Raw genomic sequence first — 19,813 nt, 5'->3', positions numbered from 1 at the left:
GCATACCCATGCTTCACATTGTTTACAACATATATGCGGTTGAATGAGTACCCTTATGCCCAAACTGACAAAACTTATAATTCTTTATCCAACCTCGTCTTGCTTACCTTTGTGCAACACTGGAAATCACCTGTCTCTCCTCCTATTTGACACTATTGACACTGTCCTTCATTACCTTTTCTGATTCTACTTTTACGTGATACACTGCTCTTCTTCCGTTGAGTCCCAGTCCGCACCTCTGAAAGCAGCTATTTCCTATGATCCTGTTCCAAGCCCTCTTCTTTATATTCTTTGTCTGTCTCACTGTGCATTAGAATCATCTAGCACCCACTCTCCTCCTACACCTATCTCATAACACTCCCTGTGTGTACTTTTCTGAAATGTTTGCAAGTTATAGACTTAATGTCCTTTTATACATCAGTGTATATTTTGAAAAACAAGGACATACTTTTATGTAACTCACAATTATCCAAATCAGAAAATGAACATTAATAATACTATTATCTAACCTACAGACTTCATTCAAATTCTGCTGATTGTCCCACTATTGTCCTTTATAACAAAGGGGAAAAAAAACAATTCTTCTGGTCTAGGAAATCAATTAAGGATCACAAGTTGGATTTTGCTCTTCAGCATTTTTTCATTTTTCATGACCTTGACATTTTTTAAGAGTACAGGCCAGTTATTTTGGGTTTGTCTGATGTTTCCTAATAATTAGATTTAGGCAGGACTACCACAGAAATGATGTTATACCCTTTTTAATGTGCCATATCAGGATGCATGATATCTACTTATGCCATTAATTGTAGCTACTTAGTTAGTGTAGTGTCTGTCACATTTCTGCACTGTTAAATTTTTTTCTCCTCTTGTAATCAATAACTATCTTGTGGGGAGATACTTTGAGATTATGAAAATAAATGCATCTATTATGGACAATGAGGATCAGTTTCTCATTGTTGGAGAAAGGAATTGCAAATATGGAAAGGTAGAAGCCTATGATGAACCCATGTGGTATTGGATTCAGATTAGAGATAGCAATATGAACTCACATTTTCTGTATTTATATAGATACAGGTGTCTATCATCTATCCATCCTCCTAGGTCTATCCTCTGAGAGGAAAAACAAGCAATGATAACTCAGTAAACTCAGTAACAATGAACACAGCTAGTATCCTACCTTGTTTTCTAAATACCGTTTTCCAATAAAATCAGCCAAACCTTCTTCCTTAACTGGGACAGGAAAAGAACTAGATGAACCTGAAACAGCTTGTTTTTCCGGAAAGTAAGGAAGTGAGCAAAGAATGGAGATGTGAGCAAAGAAAGGGTGGAGATATATCAGAGGCACACAGGAGCCAGCTTGAAGGGCTAAGTCCCATTGATAATAAAATAATTGGTAATAATGAATAGAATAAGAATCTAGGAGTCCATTCTTGAAGCAAGCAAGCAAGCAAGCAAGCAAGCAAAGTTATTTTTTACAGTAGAATTCCAACAAATAAACATAGAAAGAATGATTGAATGAAAATCACCATTTGTCAGTGACCATAGTAATGGCTGTTTGAGGCAAGAATCATCCATGGATGCTTCACACTTTATTAGATTTGCTTTCTCTGACTCCTCCCCATTCAGTCATTCAGTCCACAGCTTTCAGCACTCACACTTACAGTAAATCTGCTTTTAAGCTGGCCTACCCTCTGCCCATCCTGCCATTTGTCTGAGTAGCTAAGACCAAGAAATATCCTTCTTTCCCACTATTTAATTTATGTCTTTACCATCTGTTCAGATTCTTCAGGCTTTCCAAGTAAACATTTGGCTTATATCAGTCAATATCAAGATGAGAGCTAGACAAAGATACCTGGAAGCATCTTTCCCTGTCAGCTAATGGTGCATTTTCAAATGTGCTGTTGGTAAAATCCATATAGGTATAAGGGAAGCAGATAAAAGGGAATCTATTGGGGTCAAATAAGACTTTTGGGCTTCCTCCTACATCACAGGATAGATTGGTAGATAATTTCTTCTTCACTGGAGAAAGGTATTGAGATTGTCCCAAGCTGATGGCCATGCATAGCCTTTAGGTTTTTGTTTTGTTTTGTTTGTTTTGCTGTTTGTTTCCCCTCCCCACCTTGGTTCCTAATTCAGAAGAGATTTGAGCTGAATGAGTATTATCTACTACCCAAAGCTTTGTTACAATATTATAATGAAAGCAAATCTCAGACTAAATACTGCTATGTACAGAAACTTTAATAAGTAAGCACTTAATAGTAAGCAAGCAAGAAACAAGTTTATGCAGCTTGTTTCATGATTTGGTAGGAAGCCCAGGTTCCACTGCCCTGCGTGCAGGTTCCTTCAAGGAAGACAGGGCAACATTCAGAGGCTGAATTCTGTTTCCCTTATCACAACTATCAGGCAACAAATCTTTTTAAACTAACAGGTAGATACAAGGCCATTTAGAGATCAAACCTCAGGTCCATCTCTATGGGTAGAGCTTCTCTAGATCCTTATATTCTGTTCACATTAGAGTGAGTGACTCCAAAATATTTTTGCTACTCCACTTACCTTTAATTTTACTTGTAAGAGACCATTTTTAGATTCTTCATATCAGTTAATAAGCCACTAGCTTCACTAATTAAAATACATTGCTAGCATTCATTATATTCATGCCCACAGTCTTGGGTGTTTATATGGAAAATAGAAGTGCTTATGCTATTAATGAAAGTATGGATAATACAAGCACTTAGAGTGGTTCTGGAGTGTTACCCTCCTGAGAAGTTACTGAATATGGAGCCTTGTTTAAGACAACCTACTGTCCCCAGAGTTAAAACTAACTAGCATGCACACAGCATCACACTGCCCATGCTGTAGTTTAAAAAAGTAAATTACACAAGTTGTAATGGAATTTGGGGAGGAGAAAATGGTCTAAGCACCAGGATGTGCCTAGGGATCCCAGTCCCAAGAGGTTCATATTGAAAACAAAGTCATTGATTAAATGTATTGGGAAAACACTATTCTATAGTGCCAAGTTGGGAATTAAAATGCATATTAACTATTTAGAGGTCATTGTCCTGCAATAAAGGAAACTACTTAGCTTTGTTTGACCGCCCCCCCATATTTTCCAAACTTAGTTGAGCAGAGTCCTTTTATTCATTGCACTCTTGAATTTTCCTTTAGAAAACACTGCTTTAAAGATGATAGAAGAAGCTTCCTTAATCAATGTCCACTTAACTGATACTCAGCACTCCCTTCCTAAAACTTGCGATTAATAATCTCCTTTCTAATATGCTCCCCTATCACTTGAGCTGTATGCTTACAAAGAGTCAACTGAGTTTTTCCAAAACCTGTTTATTCCATTTGTACTTGCAATTACAATTACATAACTTAATTAAATATTACATAATCCTGTGACTTGTGAGTATAAATATAAACAGTTATTGTTTCCTTGAAAAATAAATGAAATGCTTTGGAAAGACACAGTAAAGGAGAACTGCCAAAAGTGTTAAATTAGGTGAGAGCAGGGCAACTATCAAAGATTTGGGAGAAAGTAATAAAAAAGGATTTTCTATGTAGATTGTTTTGCAGCACTCAACTTAGTGGAGCCATACTCAAAGCCTTACATTTAAATAAAATATCTAAGGTACATAGACCAATTTCTATTATTTCCTGCTTTTACTGAATTTTTTGATTAAGTAACTAATTATAGGCCCAGTGGGTATCAGGAAAAAGGACTTGTGTTCTAGGAAGAGAATTAAAAAAGGAGGTTGCACAAAGGAAAGTGTATATCTACTCTGTGGTATGTTTTAAAATATTCAACACAGGTTTTGTCAGAGTCTTTCAACCAGTCTCCATTGTCTTTAGAATGTTTGCCACCCTGACTTGCTGCCTTCAGATTTTGGCTTCATTTTAAGTCCATGGGTTTGCTTAGTGACCATAATTCTATTAAAAAATGAGTATTAAGTTTTTGATTTCTTTCTGGGAGTGGTCCATACATATGTATATATGCATCCTTGCGAGTCCAGTCCTCTGTTTTTGGTTTTGAGGCTGGAAACAAATATTATTTATTACTAGTGTATTTTTTCAATATTATTTTGTAGTAAAAGTTCTTGAAAGAATGTATAATGAATAACCATTGATTTCTATGTGGCTTCTTTTAGGTTCAGTGCCATAGCAGCCTATAATTCAAGGTTAAGGTTATGATGCTATTTAAGAAGTTTTAGGATGTATACTCATATGTGCAAATGTAAACAAAGTAATTATTCTATTGTGGACAAATTTTTTCTTTTAAAATGCATACCACAGCAATCATTTTTAAGGTTTAATTGAGACTGTGTTTGTACAGAGATCTGTAGTTCATGAAAGTGGTGAAGCAAGAAAATGCTTTTGTTATGAACAAAATGGAACAAATGGAGAAAATATTGCCTGATCTTTTCAATAAAGAAAAAAAAGCAGGGGGGACTCAGATAAATTTGGAATTCAATTTTTTACCTTATGTTTTTTTTCTCCTACAAATACCAGAAACAGAGCCACAAGATAGTAATTTGTCAAATTGCATATTAACCTGTGTTAATGAATGTTAATGTTGAGTATGAAAAGGATATTTCCACCCAGTGCAATATTGCTTTTGAAACATTAGAAGCCTGCCCACTAGGATGGTAATTGAATGAATGCTTTAAAATAAACCCTGTGTGCTTCATTTTGACAGATTCTTTGTACATATTTTGGGGAGGGTAACCACATCGGATGTAGTGGGACTGAGGGTGGAGGTAGAACTGAACAGAGGTGTAGTGGGAGCTCCTCACTCTGCAGAGGAGCAGGATTTGGCATGAGTGTTTTTGAAATCTGCATGTAGTTGTTTCAGATTCAACATGGAAATCCTAGTCTAAACTCTAATGATCTATCTGCTCAAACTCTATGCTAAGCAGCTTGGATTATCTGCTATCAATGCCTATAGACTTTTTAGGAGCCTTCCTGATACTATGTTGAAATCATATTTCTGTATTTAGTGACATAGCTTCTACTAACCCTTTGTGGAACTAATACATTATTACTTCTCGGAATTTGTTATGTAGCCAAAGGAATCTTTTCTTGTTTCTTTGTGTACCTACATGGACTGTTTCTTTTTTTTAGTCCCATAAAGGAGGGATGACTTCCATTTTTGTGCTTTGGAATTGAGCTCTTGAACCTCCTTCTTGGGGAGTTTTCATGCTTTTGCTCATTTTTTCATGGTTACCTGATTATATTTTTTGCTTCCATAGGGTCAATTGGTAGACTCACAATGGTAGCACTTTCATAAATTTGGGGTAATTTTATCCTGTTAGGAAGAGTAAACATTTTAAATATGCATTCACACCACTCTTTCACTCATTCAGTGAACATCTATGGGTCAGATAACTGCTAAGAACTAGAGCTTTTAAAAGAAATGAGAACATCTTTCTATGTTGACAGATAGCAACTGCACTAGTTGGGCTGAGGATTTAATAATATGGGTAACTGATAAACTACTGTGTTGTATACCTGAAAGTAATGTAAGATTATATATCAGCTATACGTCAGTTAAAAAAAAAGAAAATTTTCTGAAAGTTTGCTCAATATTCCTTCTTTAGTTGCTGTTTTTAGAAAATGTATAATAGTATATAAAATAAAATTTAGGTGGAGAATCTATCTTATTTGCTAGAATGGGCAAATATATCTTTTGATTTACATGAAAACCATGGGGTGACTTTGAGATTGGGGTAGGGAGAGGAATCAGATAGAGACATTGCCACCTAAATAGGGTGATAAGTTGTGTCTTAAATAGTACTCAGAACCCAAATGCAAGAGTAATATTTCAGTCGTACTTCCTTTTTTGAATCTCATGTGTAATAGAAGTCACAAACATGCTGATGACCCCAGCACAGAGGGCTAGTTGAGGAATCTAGGGGAAAATACAGGTAAAGTGGGACAGGATTTTTATGAGATGAGCATTCGCTCATTTGAAAAGTTGACTTTTGGGCTTCATGTTTTGAGCAATCAGCATGGTGTTCCCTTTCAGCGATTATTTCAAAGGAGATAATATTTTCAGCTTTTGTTGTCTTTGAGAAGCAACCACTGTAATATTATACCATGGTGTTGAGAGCAATGAAGGCAGGGAAAGGACATCTCTTTTTAGCTTTGCCCAAGGCCTGTGGTTGGGTCTTCCTCATCCTGGTGTAGACAGAGGAGATGTAGAGAGAAGCCTCGTGCTCATTAATGGTGAAGTGTGTCCAGACTGCCGCTCCTGAGGGTTGAGTTTCAGCTTCCGGCAAGGACGTGAGGAGGTTTATGAACCTTACTGTGAACTGCTTTTTCTTTCCAACTTCTGAAGGGCAGTCTTCATTCAAGCCCAAGAGGAAGGAGGCAAATATAGTACAGCTTTCTCTTCTGCAGTCTCCATGATGAGTGAGTGGTGAAGCTGCAGGATTTCTAGTGGGAGATAACACTGAAAGGTGTCTATTCAGTAACAAGGACAAGGAAAAGGCAACAAGCAAATTATAAGGTCTGTATAAAGACCTGGACTGTAGGGGGTTGTGAAAATTGTTTCTCTTGCATAAGTTAACGCCTGCTTTGAAATCTTAGGTACACTTCTAGAGCTGCTCTGTGGCTAACACAATGTTAGGAGGAGATCTCTTAATCCCCATATAGATCAGTATCTCTCTAAAATAAATCACTTGCCCTTTTTCTACCTAATGTTGTAGGGGATGGCTTAGGAAACTAACCCTCAGATTTGAAATGTCTGGAAACTTCTTCTCTACTTGACATTTTTGAATTTTACTTAGCCCTGCTGGTCTTTTTAGCTTTCTCAAAGGAAATGGATTGTATTTTGCTACCTTCACCACTGAAGTGCAAATATAATCATTGTCATTTTCTTGTCTTTTGGAGTATATTTTGATTGAAATAAGTAGACAGTGTAGTTTTCAAAGTTCTAACCACAGTGGTTTTTTTCTACATTCAGTAATTCAAGTTCTTTCTAGGCAATTACAGAATTTTTCAGTCAGTCAGTAAATTTACAAAGCATCTATCATGCATTTAGTGCAAGGAACTGGAGCATACAAAAGAAATTTGAGGCACAGCTCATGTCTTCATGTAGGTTGCAGTATTTTCAGACAAATAAAATCAAGTCAGAGGAAACAAAGAACAATTAAATGTTCAACTTTGCAGTATTCACTATAGGAGCCACATGTAAGCGAATACAGAATATAGATGAATGAGTGAATGAATGAAAAAAGTAGTCGTTCAAGGAAGAAATCACTGTGGGCTAGCCTTTGTCATGGAGCAGATGGGATGTGAGCAGAGCCACAAAGGTTGAATAGAATTTGTCAGGAAGAGAGAATTGGAAGAAAGACATTCTCTAAAGAGAGCAAAGGTAAAACGGTGAAGCATGGCATATGTTTGGAAAATGAGAGAAGAGACCAGGCTGACCCAAGAGCAAACTTAGTATGTATACGGTAGGCATAAAAAAATAAAGTTGGGCATATCCCCTTCTTCCTTGCTAGGTGAACCTCAGTTTTGTTCCCACTCCTAAGAGGTGGATCATGATTGGTTTAATCAACTCATGACAATTCTATTTCCTACCTTCCCAGCCTCCTTTGCAGGTAGGAGAGCTCTGTGACCCCATTCTGGCCAACCTTCAGAATGCTCGTGGCATTTTTGGAAATGTTTATTCTCTTGATAAAACATTGGAGCTCCTTTTCCCTCTTCCCTCCCTCGAATGAAGATACAAAGTCTAGAGCTATACACTGACTCTGCTAACATTAGGAAAAGGCTAAGAGGTATTGTCTCCAAGACTGCCAAGTGCTGTTCTCATACCTATAGCTGTCTACTCTGACGTGAGAAAAATAACCTATGTTTATGTAAAACACTCTATGTCATTGCTTTTAAAGCCATTTACAGTGTTTTGGCATTAGTTTAGTGCAATTAAATTGTGATAGTGTGCAAGGTGAATTGGAAGGGGGTAAAAGTTGAGGTGGGTGTCATAGCAAATAGGCCTGAAGTGAAGAGGTTCTGGCAAGGGGAAAAGGACTACGGCAAGGGGAATAAGAGAGAGGCAGACATCTTAGAGAAGCAAAAGGATTCAGCCCAGTTTCAGGGAAGGAAAGATGAAGCTACATAACTTCAAAGTTTCTAAACAGGAAGGTAAGTGGGATAACTATATGTCTTTGGGGAAAGGCAAATGATGATAAAGATGCATTATCTTTGAAGGCATGTTGAGTTTTAGGTGATGATGGGACATCCAAATGGAAATATTCTGTTAGCAGTTGGAATAACAACATTTGAATTCAGGTGAGTCTGTAGCATGCCTATCTGACCGTAGACATGTGCAGAAAGGAAAGCATTAAAAAATGCCTCCAGTTATGAATTGAGAGAAAGAAAGAGGCAATTGTATAAACATGGAGGCAGAGAAAGGAGATTACACAGGGTTAGAAGATTAAACAGGGTACAGTGCTATCAAAGCACAGGGCACATAATGGGGCATTAATAAATGCATGTTGCAGGGATGAATGAGGTCATTATCAGTACCCAGTGCTCTAAAGAGGTCAAGGAAGATGAGACTGAGTTGAAAAGTAAATCTGGTAGGAGTGATTTCCAGGAAAGGAGTTTCTACAGACTTGAGAGCCATATATCAGCTACCCAGCTCTGAGAAGAGGATAGGGTAGTAATAGGTAAAAGGAAGGAGTAGAAGATGAAGGTGTAGAAAAGATCATTCATGGAAACATTGAGAATTGAGAAGGGCTGATTCTTACAGGAGTTGTAGACTTAGCAAGAGGTAGTTCTGAAAAGATTGAAAGCCAACAGGGAAGAAGTTAGTGGAAAAGTCAAAACACACAGCAAAAGTAAAGGCTCTAAGTAGTGTTGGAGAAAGACTTTACTTTTAGGGAGGGTTCAGATGTTTTTCTGAAGTCAGAGGCAAGGATGATGTCACAGGACTTGTGGAAATAGAAAGTGGAAGCCAATGTACTTGGGTATGTCTGTTTCCACAGGGTAGGTGAAGCAGGAGTCAGCAGCTGGGCTGGCGGGGGGGGGAGAAGTGGAGGGAAGCCTTTGGAGGGATTAAGTTTGGAGCAGCTATGGTGAGGATGTGTGTGAAAGAGGCGTCTGTGCAGATATCAACAGGTCTAACCTAAATGAGATGGCAATAAGCCATCAAGGGAGAGAGTGCATGAGTTTGTATCTTCCTCAGGCAGGATGACAGCAGAGAGCCAGGAGCTGAGGAGGACTCCCAGTATTAAGTGGAGGTTTCATGGCAGTGGCGAAGGTGAAGGAGTTTAGAACAATGTTTCCCCGGAGGGAGGAGCATGAGAGATCTAGTGTGCCAGCAAGAGGGACGATTGGCCAGAGGACAGTTTGAAGAAGTTTGGAGGGTGTGGTGGGGGGAAGTGGCAGAGTAAGGGGTGGTGGCCTCAGAGGAGTAAATGGAGATCTCAGACCTGGAGCAGGACCTTGAGACAGCAAGGCCTAGGCATTGTGTGTCAGTACTTGGACATAGTGGCTTGTTACAAGTAGATTTAATTCTTGTTCTAATATTCCTTTTTTTTGAAGAAAAAAATCTGTGGGCAAAATTACATGGCACTTATTCAAAATATACTGGTGTATTATTTACTTAAAAATACAGTTTAGGTGCTTGCTTTGGCAGCACATATGCTAAAAATTGAAGCAATACGGAGAAGATTAGCATGGCCCCTGCACAAGGATGACATGCAAAGTCGTGAAGTGTTCCATATTAAAAAAAATATACAGTTTAGGCTGAGTGTATATAAAGTGCAACTCTAATGAGCATTATCTCACTTAGGTGAGACTTCCTAAATATGAAGTAAAAAGCTATCTATGTTCCAGTTGTGGATATATTTTGCCCATCCACATAATTAACTATACTCTTGTTGGACTCAGCCATAGGTTTCCAGCAGTGTTCCTGAAATCTGCCTTCCATTCACAGTAGTTTCTCTAGTAATTTCTTTGAAGCATATTTTAAATGTCCTTAAAAAAGCACACTACTTTAATGAGATGGCAGATGGCATGTTGCATGATTTCCTAACTGGTGTTACTTCCACACTGTAATTAAACTGTATAAAAAATTTGCTCTCAACTCAGTAGGAATCCTGTGAAACTCAAGTATATATTAACTTATAAAGGGATCATTTTTGTGCATTGGGACTCATTTTCCATATATGTGTTATAGCACCATAACCATGTGACATACATATATATATATATATATATATATATATACTACACCTAAACCATAGGCATGAAAATGATAAATTGTAAAACCTTTTGTAGATTTTACATTCTTATTTTCTTTTGATTTTTAAAAGCAAGGCATTATCATGGTAGAAAATTTGAAAAACAAAGGAAAAGGGAAAGGAGGTTAAAAACTGCTCTAATTTCCTGGAAATAACTACTATTAGCTTATATTTGGTGTGGGAAGGGCACATTTTTTTGTTTGAAACTGGAATCATATTAAGCGTAACTTCATTTCCTACTTCAAGGGTCAATTAATTTCTAATCTTAGTTTCATTTTCTGAAAACTCTGTAAGGTAGCAAGAAAAGGTGTTAGAAATAGGTAGCGTGCAACCTAAGTGTTAGCAGAAAGCTTAATTTCTGTGGGAGATAGAAATTTTGGGAGGAGGAAGACTAATTTTCAACCTCTACTAACTTCGTATTCAAAAAAATGTAGTGAGTGGTCTCCATGACCCTTAATCTTTAGAAGATAATGATTTACCTGTATAATAATTTATACCATATCATTTTCAGGATTAATGCTAGGTATAGAAAAATCTTAGTTTTACATCTCGATTATAATATTTACTTATAGCCCCAAATAACAGGAATTAAGTGATAAGTCCTTTTATGTAGTCAGGTTTCCTTCCTCTAAATATTTGTGTATGTTTTTTCACATTATGTTTTCTAATGGAAATCAGATATCCAGTAGAGTGAATCAACTGACTATTCAAATCAGATTTGTTTTACTCTTCCAGTGGTTATTCAGTTTTATTTAATATTGTAGTTTTATGAGGGTTATGAATCATAGGAATATAGAGAATATGAATCATACTACATTATTTTAGGCAGAAAGTTCAACTTTTTAATTTGGGTATATTGTCTTAATTTTTATTATATAGGATATTTTTGCTGTTGTTTTGACTGTGTAAATTTTTGGTGTGCCAGTTCATCTTGCTTTATAGAATTTCCATTTTGAAATTAACAATGAAAAAGAATGATGATTTTTCATTAATTTACTTTTAATATAAGCATTTGAGAACTAACCAGGAGGAAGAGAAGGAAGAAAGGATTCATGGATATGGATTCTTGAGCAATGACTTTTAATTGTCAGAAACCAATAGGTCAGCCAAAGACTCAAATGCTCACCTGAATAAATAGACATTTATTTAGGAATTGATTTATTTCAACTCAGATGAAACATAAAAACAAATGGAAGGTGTCAATAATAGTATATAATGATCTTTTTAAACTTGGCTAAGATTATTTCTGGAGTAAAATATTCAGGAATGAGGTAGGATGTAAGGGAGCGCAAAAATCTTGGAAGTGAGCCTTCTCTAGGCACAAACATACCACTTGATTTCACAGAGATCTTCATTGAGGTGTACATACATTACCTCCCTTGATTTCAGTTTAATGACCTGTCAAAAACTTGTGGAGTTTGAATTCGAGTAGTGACTGGTGGAGTGGTCGTGTATCATTTATCTCTTCTGATGTTTTCATACTTTAAGTTCAAGGTCAGCAAACTATGGCCTGTAGGCCTCATCCAGTGTGCCCCCGTTTTTGTAAATAAAGTTGTATTGGAACATAGCCATACTCATTTATGAGTATGTATTATTTATGGATATTTCCATGCTACGATGGCAGAGTTAATAGTTTCAAAAGCTATATGGACTGCAAAGCTTAAAATACTAACTTTCTAGCTCTTTACTAAATTTGTCAACTCCTAGTTTAAGTTAAACTTTTCCCTTCTAGTGTTCTTTAAACCTGACAGCATACTATTGTTTACATGTCAACATGGAATCAAATTGCCAAGATGATCAGGGAGATGGAAAAGAAGTGAAAAACCTGTTCTCTGCCTTGGAGCACTCTTCAGACAAGACATATATAGAAGGAATAACCAGAGGAATATATGATACTTTATAATCAAGGATTAAATTGTGTGATCATAACAAAAACCCTCTTACATTCTATATCATAAATATATGTGAATTGAAAGTCATTTCACTCTGGTCCAAGACAGAGTTGTCAAAATCACATGTGAGCACACTAATATATTAGAACAGTTTTTGACTTTATAACTGAGAAATGGGAGCACCAACTTTTTGCCACACAGTGATATGGTTGGAAGTAGGTTAGAAACAGCAGCGTTAGAAGAATGATATACTAGGCTTTCTTGAGTATGGGCTAGGAAAGAGGCAGTCATTTCTGAACGATTCTGTTATTAGTGTATAGGGATGCCCTCAGAACTGTTTCTGAAGAATATAATTTTAGTGAGGACCTAGGTGGGGAGGCTTGGGATCAAAACATAGTGGATTTCTGTCTTCAAAGACTAAATGGAGCTGAGAGAAATAACCTGACATGCAAATGAACATATGTGGGGAAATGGGTAAACTTGGGAGGTGCACTGCAAGCGATTATGAATTGGTGTGAACTTCCATGCAAGCATATAAGCAAGATGAAATATCTGTAATTTGTTTTCCTTACATTTAGTTTTGTACCTTGCATGGAATAAGATAATAACACTTTTGAAATAATTGAAATGGCTGTTATAGAGCAGAGAGGTTAAAGTCAGAGAGCAGGGTACCCACTCACCTTGCATAACTCTTCCCTGTGTTGGCAGATTAGGAACTTTCTACAGTAGAACATTTTTGTCATACTGTATCAACTACAAAATGCCACAGGGATCAAAAGAAAGGATAGGTCAATGTGGTGGCTGGACTAGTTAGGGAAAACCTGGTGGAGATCACTGGATTTGATCTCAGTTTCTTAAAAGGGTATGGATTTCGTTTGATAGAGAAACAAGATGGTGACTCTGGGCTTTGAAAGAGCATGGTTTTGTGTGTTAGAAGAGCTTGGAGGTAGTGAATGGGTAAGCGTTAGTAGATTAGTTGAGTAGCAAGAAGGGCAGGAGAGAAGGGAATGGATGGATGGCAGAACATACAGGAATTAAGGTGCTGTTTTGGTCAGCCTGGTTTCTGACCGTAACCACATTACACTATGGGGTTGAGTGTTCAATGCTCAGGAGCATCTCCTGAAGTAAAGCATAGAGAGGTCAAGTGGTGTGAGCAGGTCTACCTGGTTTGGGAATCACTGGGATTGTTTTGTCTGCTTCTGGTTGTTAACTGATGACAAATCACGTTTCTGCAGAGGAAGAACATCAAGCGGCTGAGATCCAAAAGCATGCATCCTCCCTCTTAACAGGGAGCACCTGTAGCCTGCTGGCCCTCTGCTCTGTGGAAGAATTGATTTTTAAATAGTAAACAGATAAAATCACCTCCTAATTGTATTCCACTACAGAGCTAGTTGGGGACCTCTCTCCTTTTGCGAGCAGTCACAGAGAGGAAGAAAAAAGAGCAAAGATAGAACCCTTTCTCTCATTTCCCCAAATCAACTTTGCTGATGAGAGGTACCTTTTTAATGAAGGTGGATGGCAGAGCAACTTTCACTGTGGTGTCAAGGTAAAGTCTCCTGAGGGTGAGGGGATGCTGTCCAGGACCCCAGGGTATGGTGGTGGGCTTGGCAGAGGCTTCAGAAGTGGCAGGGGCTTACAGGCTCGGAATCCCCAGCTCATTAGGACTGCTGTAAATAACAGCACATTTCATGCCTTTTGAGGGAAACTTGGCACCTCCAGTTTATTATTGTGTGGTGGTCACACCGTCCCTAACTTTAACCATATTAATAGATGGCACTTCCATTGATTGATGAAATAGGACAGGCCTGTGCTAGTAATGATTGATTGGGACCCTGAAAGATTCTGCAGAGAAGAGAGTTAGAGGATGTCAAGGAAGCCTGTTCTTTTGTAACTAAGGCTTGTAAACATGCGGCGTTGATGCGCACATCTATCACCCCCGGATGTCTCTGGGTCCTGAAGAAGCTTGAATGGAAGCAGTGAGAAAGGCTTTGGCAAGGATGACTGCGCCTGCTCCCGGGTGAGCCGGGGGGTCGGGGGGGAGTCTCCTGTCCTGCTCTGTCTGAGGTGGGCTCACGCTTGCCTAGTTGAGCCATAGACATTCTCAGGGCCTCTGTCTGCCAAGGCCTCTTTATTTCTCCATGGTTATCATTGTATGTAGACAATGATAGGTGAGATTTGGAAAAAATAATAGACTTGGGAAAAACAGACTTTACAGAAAAGTGAAAGTTAACTCTTTTTGGTATCTAATAATACAACTAATGTATAGATGATTTAAGATCCTTTATCCCTCTTACATCCTTGGAAGCTAGTAGGTTGTGGGGGAAAAAGGGGAGAAAGGAAAAAAGGAGAAAAGAAGAAAAATGTCTTCTATTTGACTGTACAAAATGAGGATACAGTGAAGGTATTGTTTTGGGAACCTTGGGAGTAATAAAAAGAAAAGAAGAAAACACTACAAGTGTTTTAGTTTAAAGCAGGATGTTAAAAGATCATTTTATCTGATGTGCACCAAGAGAAGATTTTTAAATGTAAGTCTCACAACATTCCTTTGCCTTAGACGGTGGTATTTAACTTAAGACTTAGATATTCCAGGTATATTTGCTTGGCCAGTTTGACTGATATGAAATGATCTGGGATTAAAAACTCCTCTCTCTCGCTTTTCCCTTAAAAAGTCCCTGTCATCTTTTACTGTTTTGCTCTCTTCTGCACGTCCTTTCCCAATTCTTCCTTTATTTTTTCTCATATGCTAAAGAACATCTGGAAACTCTCTTTAGAGGCTTCTGTGGTCTCAGATTAAGTAGTTTATTACCGAGTCAACACCTTTGTGAGCTATTTTTGATTTTCTGAAATTGGTTTTCTTCAAATGGTTATATTTGAAAGTGCTGCAGAGTATAGTTGTTTGAAGGGGAAACATTGTAACATGGTACAACCACAACCTAGAGAGTGGAAATTAAGCTGAGTGCATTCTGTATCTTTCAAGTTCAAATTACTAGATTTCCCTGGCTTGAACCCAAAATGAAATCAAATTGAAAGCTTAGAGATGTCAAGAAAGCTACAAGGAGAAAAAGTCATTGGAAAGGGGACTAAAAAAGGGAAAGCAAGAGCAGCAAACACAGGGGCTTCCACAGGGATGGAAGGATATTCCATAGGTAATGCGAGACTGTAAACATACAGCTGGGTTTTAAAAAGCAACTTTTTATTTTGCAATAATTTTGGATTAGTAGAAACATTGTAAAGATAGCACAGATATTCCTGTATACCCTCTCCTCACCTTTCCTTAATGCGAACATCCTATATAGTTTTGTTTTTAAATGGTTGTGATAAACATGAACCTATGGTTTTTAGATGTCACTGCTTATATTATTAGAAAAAAACTAGAAATAATGAATTTTATAAACAAAACTTCATGTTATTGTTTACACTTTAAGACTATGTAATACTTCTGGTGCTCCTAGTGTGTGTAGGTGTGGTTTGTGAGATTTGGGGAGGGAGAATGATCTTTTTTACTCTAGCAAATCCTCTGCCCCAGCCCTTCTATGAGGGTAAAGTGGCTCTGGTTTGTTTGGGGCCCTGATTGGTTTGTTTCACACCATTCCATTGGTTAATGGTAATCCCTCCTCAGCTCCATATTAATGGAGGGTCTCAACGTCTCTTCTTCCTCTGCTGTTGAAACCTGCTCTTAGAAATGACTCCCAACTGCATTCATGTCAAGAAAAATAAAAACAACAATGAAATTTTATAATAGGTTGAAGAAATGATCCAGGGTTATTTACTTTTAACAAGGATCCTAAATTTTATGCCTCAGCTTCTCAATTTAGGTATGTTATCATGGCATATCGTCCTGGGAAATTGCTTCTGTGGAACTTTTTTGGGGAATAGCTCATTATTTTTATATTAAAATGCACATTAAACTATTGTAGAGTATAATGTAAGATTCATGTAGTATTTAAGATAAAATTTATTATAAAATGGGACTCTGTGGTGGTCTCAGGCAATGTACAGACCCTATAGGTAGAAGTTCACTATACCTTGAATTATGGCTATTAGGTTGAAAAAAAATACAAAACCACTGCTTTAGGCTAAGTAACCTAAACTTTGGAAGTTAAACTCTAGCACTAGGTTCTCCAGTCCTTGGTAACTTATCCTCCTTTTTCATTAACATTAAAAAAAAGTACGTTCACACCCAGAGTCTGATTGACCCTCTCTTATTAGATATCATTGAACATATATTTCAGCATTTGATAAACATTTTAAGAATAAATGAATGAAAAGATGAAGTATTATTTTGCAATGTGGAACTTTTCCTGGGTCTCCTCAAATCCCACCTGGGCAGCATTCCTCTATTCCAGGAAACCTAAGCTCTGCTGATCAGTCTCTCTGGTTCTGAGCCTTGGCCAGGTAGGGGAGAAGGGACTGACCAGTTCATGCATCAACTTAAGGTATTGGGGGCCTCTAAATAAGATTCAGCACCTCATTCTTCATTCCTAGCCTGGGAGAAGACTGGAACCTTGAGATTACAGTTGTAGTCTCTACTTATTATTTATAAGTAAACAAATACTATATCCCATTTTATGCTATAAATGTTAATAGCTGAAGAACAACTGGCAAAAGAAGACAGTGAAGGATGGAGAAGCAAAAGAAATTTAGAGTTGGAGAGGTCAAGGTTCAAACCTTGGCTGCATCATTTGACCCCAGTTATGGTACTTATCCTCTTGAGACTTAATTTCCTAGTATGCAAAATGGAAGTATCAATTACATATTGTGAGAACTAAGTATAATAGAGTGCATTTAGCTTATGAGCTGGTCCTTGGCCTTTTTGCTATCAGATCTATTCCTGTGTCCCACTCCCTTTCTCTGCCGGGCAGAGGGTTCAACCCCCTGCTTTCTGATTTCTCAGCTCTGATTTTGGCCAATGGGAGGTGCTGATGGGAGAGTGCAGCAGCTGTGTTTGCTTTGGGAGTCCAGTGTCTGCAAGACAGGCCCACTGTGGTTCTGCTTCTTCCGTGACTTTGGTCCTTGAATGCTGGTAACACTGCCTGCTCCTTTTGTTACTCCGGCCGGGAGTGGAGTCACTACCTGCTGTTGCTAACCTCTGGGTTTCCTTATTGCTCACTCTTGACTTCTCAGCTTTTCCGGCTCTTGTATATCCAATGCTGGGTATTAGGTTCCCTCTTTTTTAAACACTTGGAGTGGTTTCTAGTTCCCTTATTGGGCAGACCCTTATTGATACAGTCCATTTCAGTAATCTCTCTTTTAGCTGAGGAGAGCTTCAATAAGGCTGGTTGTAACAGGAACAGAAGGGAAGGAGAGACATGTCAGAGGAGGAAGGGACAGAGCAGTGACTCATTAGAAGGAAAAGGTGATGGTCAGGAGGAATCAGGCAGTTTAGATAATGGTGACTGCCAAGGATGAGTATAGGCCATTGGAGGGGGCACCGGACTTGGGGTAGAAGCTCTGGGTTTGGTGTAGAGAAGAAACTTCATGATTTTCCTGTCTCTGAACCCTTTGCCTTTCACACTGAAGTGTATTTCAGCTGCAAGAGTATTTATGGATTTGTCTTTCTCTCTCGGGAAAGGGTAAGAGGAGAAATTCAGAGAGAGGAGAAGAGGCCAGTGTGTGAATCAGAAGGAAATACCCTTTGGTGCCTTACTGAGCCTGGAACATATCTCTCCAATGCCACTGACTCCAGCCCTGTAAATACAACCTTTTCAGGGAGTAGGACAGGAGGCTGGCTGCTCAGAATCCATTCTTTGCCAGTTGGACCACAGCTCTTCAGCAGAGTGACCAAGATGGGCAGGCTGCTCCTCTTGCTAGGAAAGCACTGCAGGAGGAGGGCTGTGGGAGGAGATAAAAATTCTCTTTCAAATGGCCTGCAGAAATCGAGAGACATTTTTGGGACCAGCTTTTGGTCCAGACTCAATAAACAGAACAGCAGATATTTGAGTTTTGATTTTCCCATGGGTTAAGAGAGTTCATAGTGAGGATGGTCCACACTGCCACAGAAGGCTGGAATCCACTTTCTCCGGGTGCAAGAGCATTATGGAAAAAGATCTCTGAGGGAGAGAAATGAGTCTGCATCTTCAGGAGCAATGTCTAGATATATTAAGAAAGGACCTCAGATGAGCAACAAACATAAAATTCCTCTGGCAAATCAGTGAGCACACATGATATGATATTCATGATGTATTTTATATGTGTGTTGGGAAAGAGGAGAACAGTCTAATAAATGAAGACAAACAGGAAGTCCTTCCCAAACTGCCTTCCCAGATACTTTTCAGTCACGTTGTGCAGGTCGAAGGTTCTGGGAAGAAACAGCTAATGCTCTGACCTGCCTTCTGCAAATTTAGTGTTTCCTGTTTTGTTGGAACTTGGAGCTGAAAAATGCACAAACCAACTTATTTAAACTCTTAAGCTCCTAATATTCACAAACCTCAGGGACTACTGGTTGAAGCCTTCTGTGTGTGTTTGTGTGTGTGTGTGTGTGTGTGTGTGTGTGCGTGCGTGTGTGCATGCATGAGAGAGATTGATTCCAGATGTCCTTTGAGTGTCACATTATATCCAACTTCCAGATAATCTCCAATTAATGGAATAATTGACTCAATTGAATATTATATGCATCACTGTTTTATAGTTTTCCAAACTGTATTTTCCCTTTTATTTTCAATGGTCTTTTTCAATTCTGAGTGAATTAGGTATGGCTAGAGAAAACCGTTTATATAGTATCCTCTAAAATATGGTGAGGTGAAGCACGGTGCTCCTTGGATTGATGTTCACATTAATAAAGTCTTTTATTTAAAACAACCTAGATAATATAAAATTAAATTAACTGCTGACCTGAGGGAGCAAGCAGATTTTTTTGATAAGGATTGTATAGCCACTTTTACATTTCTTCTTTCTTTTTTAGTAAATGTTGGAAGCGCCAGTGTTGTCATAAAATCACATTTATTTATCATGGTAAAGATGTCACTCATCCCTGTTTCATCACTCTGATCAGTGGGCACATAAACACAATGGAACCTGACCTGCTGGCAGCCTTTGCTCATTACAGCTTCTCCATCCGACCTCCAAGCTCATGGCTGGAAGTCAGATGAGGTGGGCTGGTTCCAAGTAGGAAAGAAAAATAATTGGCTCTGGAGAGAAAGGGATTATTAAAATTTCCACCAACACCTCTTGGCTTCAGAAGGAACGCTAGTTACACTAACATGCCTCTGTTTCAATTTTGAAATTATAAATATTCAAAGAAATGGAGAAAATTATTATAGACAACCGCCACCACTTCAATAACATTTCCCTGTCTTCATGTTGTTCAGCCCATTATTAATTACCTGCTAATTAAAACCAAAACAACTAGAAAAAATTCTATCATCAAAGATTTTCACCAGGGAAGTTTTTTGGTTAAAGAACTTTTTCCTATCCTTACAACATCAAGCTTTTCTGACCCAAAAGGGATTGATTAGGCTTTTATATTGCTGTAGACATCAAAGAACAGGCATAATGCTTTGCATGAAACATCAATGAGGACAAAGAAAACGTTTCTGGCCATCTGGTCTTTAGAAACAAACACTTTGGAGTCCAACAGACTCAGGCTTAAATATTCAGTGATCTCTCCTTTGACCTACACTTGAATCTCAAGCCATCTCTGCTGTATGATTTTAGGCAGGTGACTTCATCTCTCTG

General features: G+C 38.2%; 1 protein-coding gene and 1 non-coding gene across 7 annotated transcripts in view; both read left to right on the top strand.

Moving 5' to 3' along the window:
• The window catches only part of PLCL1 (phospholipase C like 1 (inactive)), a 346,962-nt gene that overhangs the window by 228,970 nt on the left and 98,179 nt on the right, over nucleotides 1-19,813 (top strand). The gene's annotated exons all lie outside the window — the stretch shown is intronic.
• Nucleotides 9,625-9,732, top strand: LOC118968707 (U6 spliceosomal RNA). The gene has a single exon (XR_005056498.1). It is a non-coding gene; the product is annotated as a U6 spliceosomal RNA (small nuclear RNA).

Source organism: Manis javanica, chromosome 12 (assembly GCF_040802235.1).
Source record: "Manis javanica isolate MJ-LG chromosome 12, MJ_LKY, whole genome shotgun sequence".
NCBI classification, from domain to species: domain Eukaryota; kingdom Metazoa; phylum Chordata; class Mammalia; order Pholidota; family Manidae; genus Manis; species Manis javanica.
This window is presented reverse-complemented; position numbering and strand designations above follow the sequence as displayed.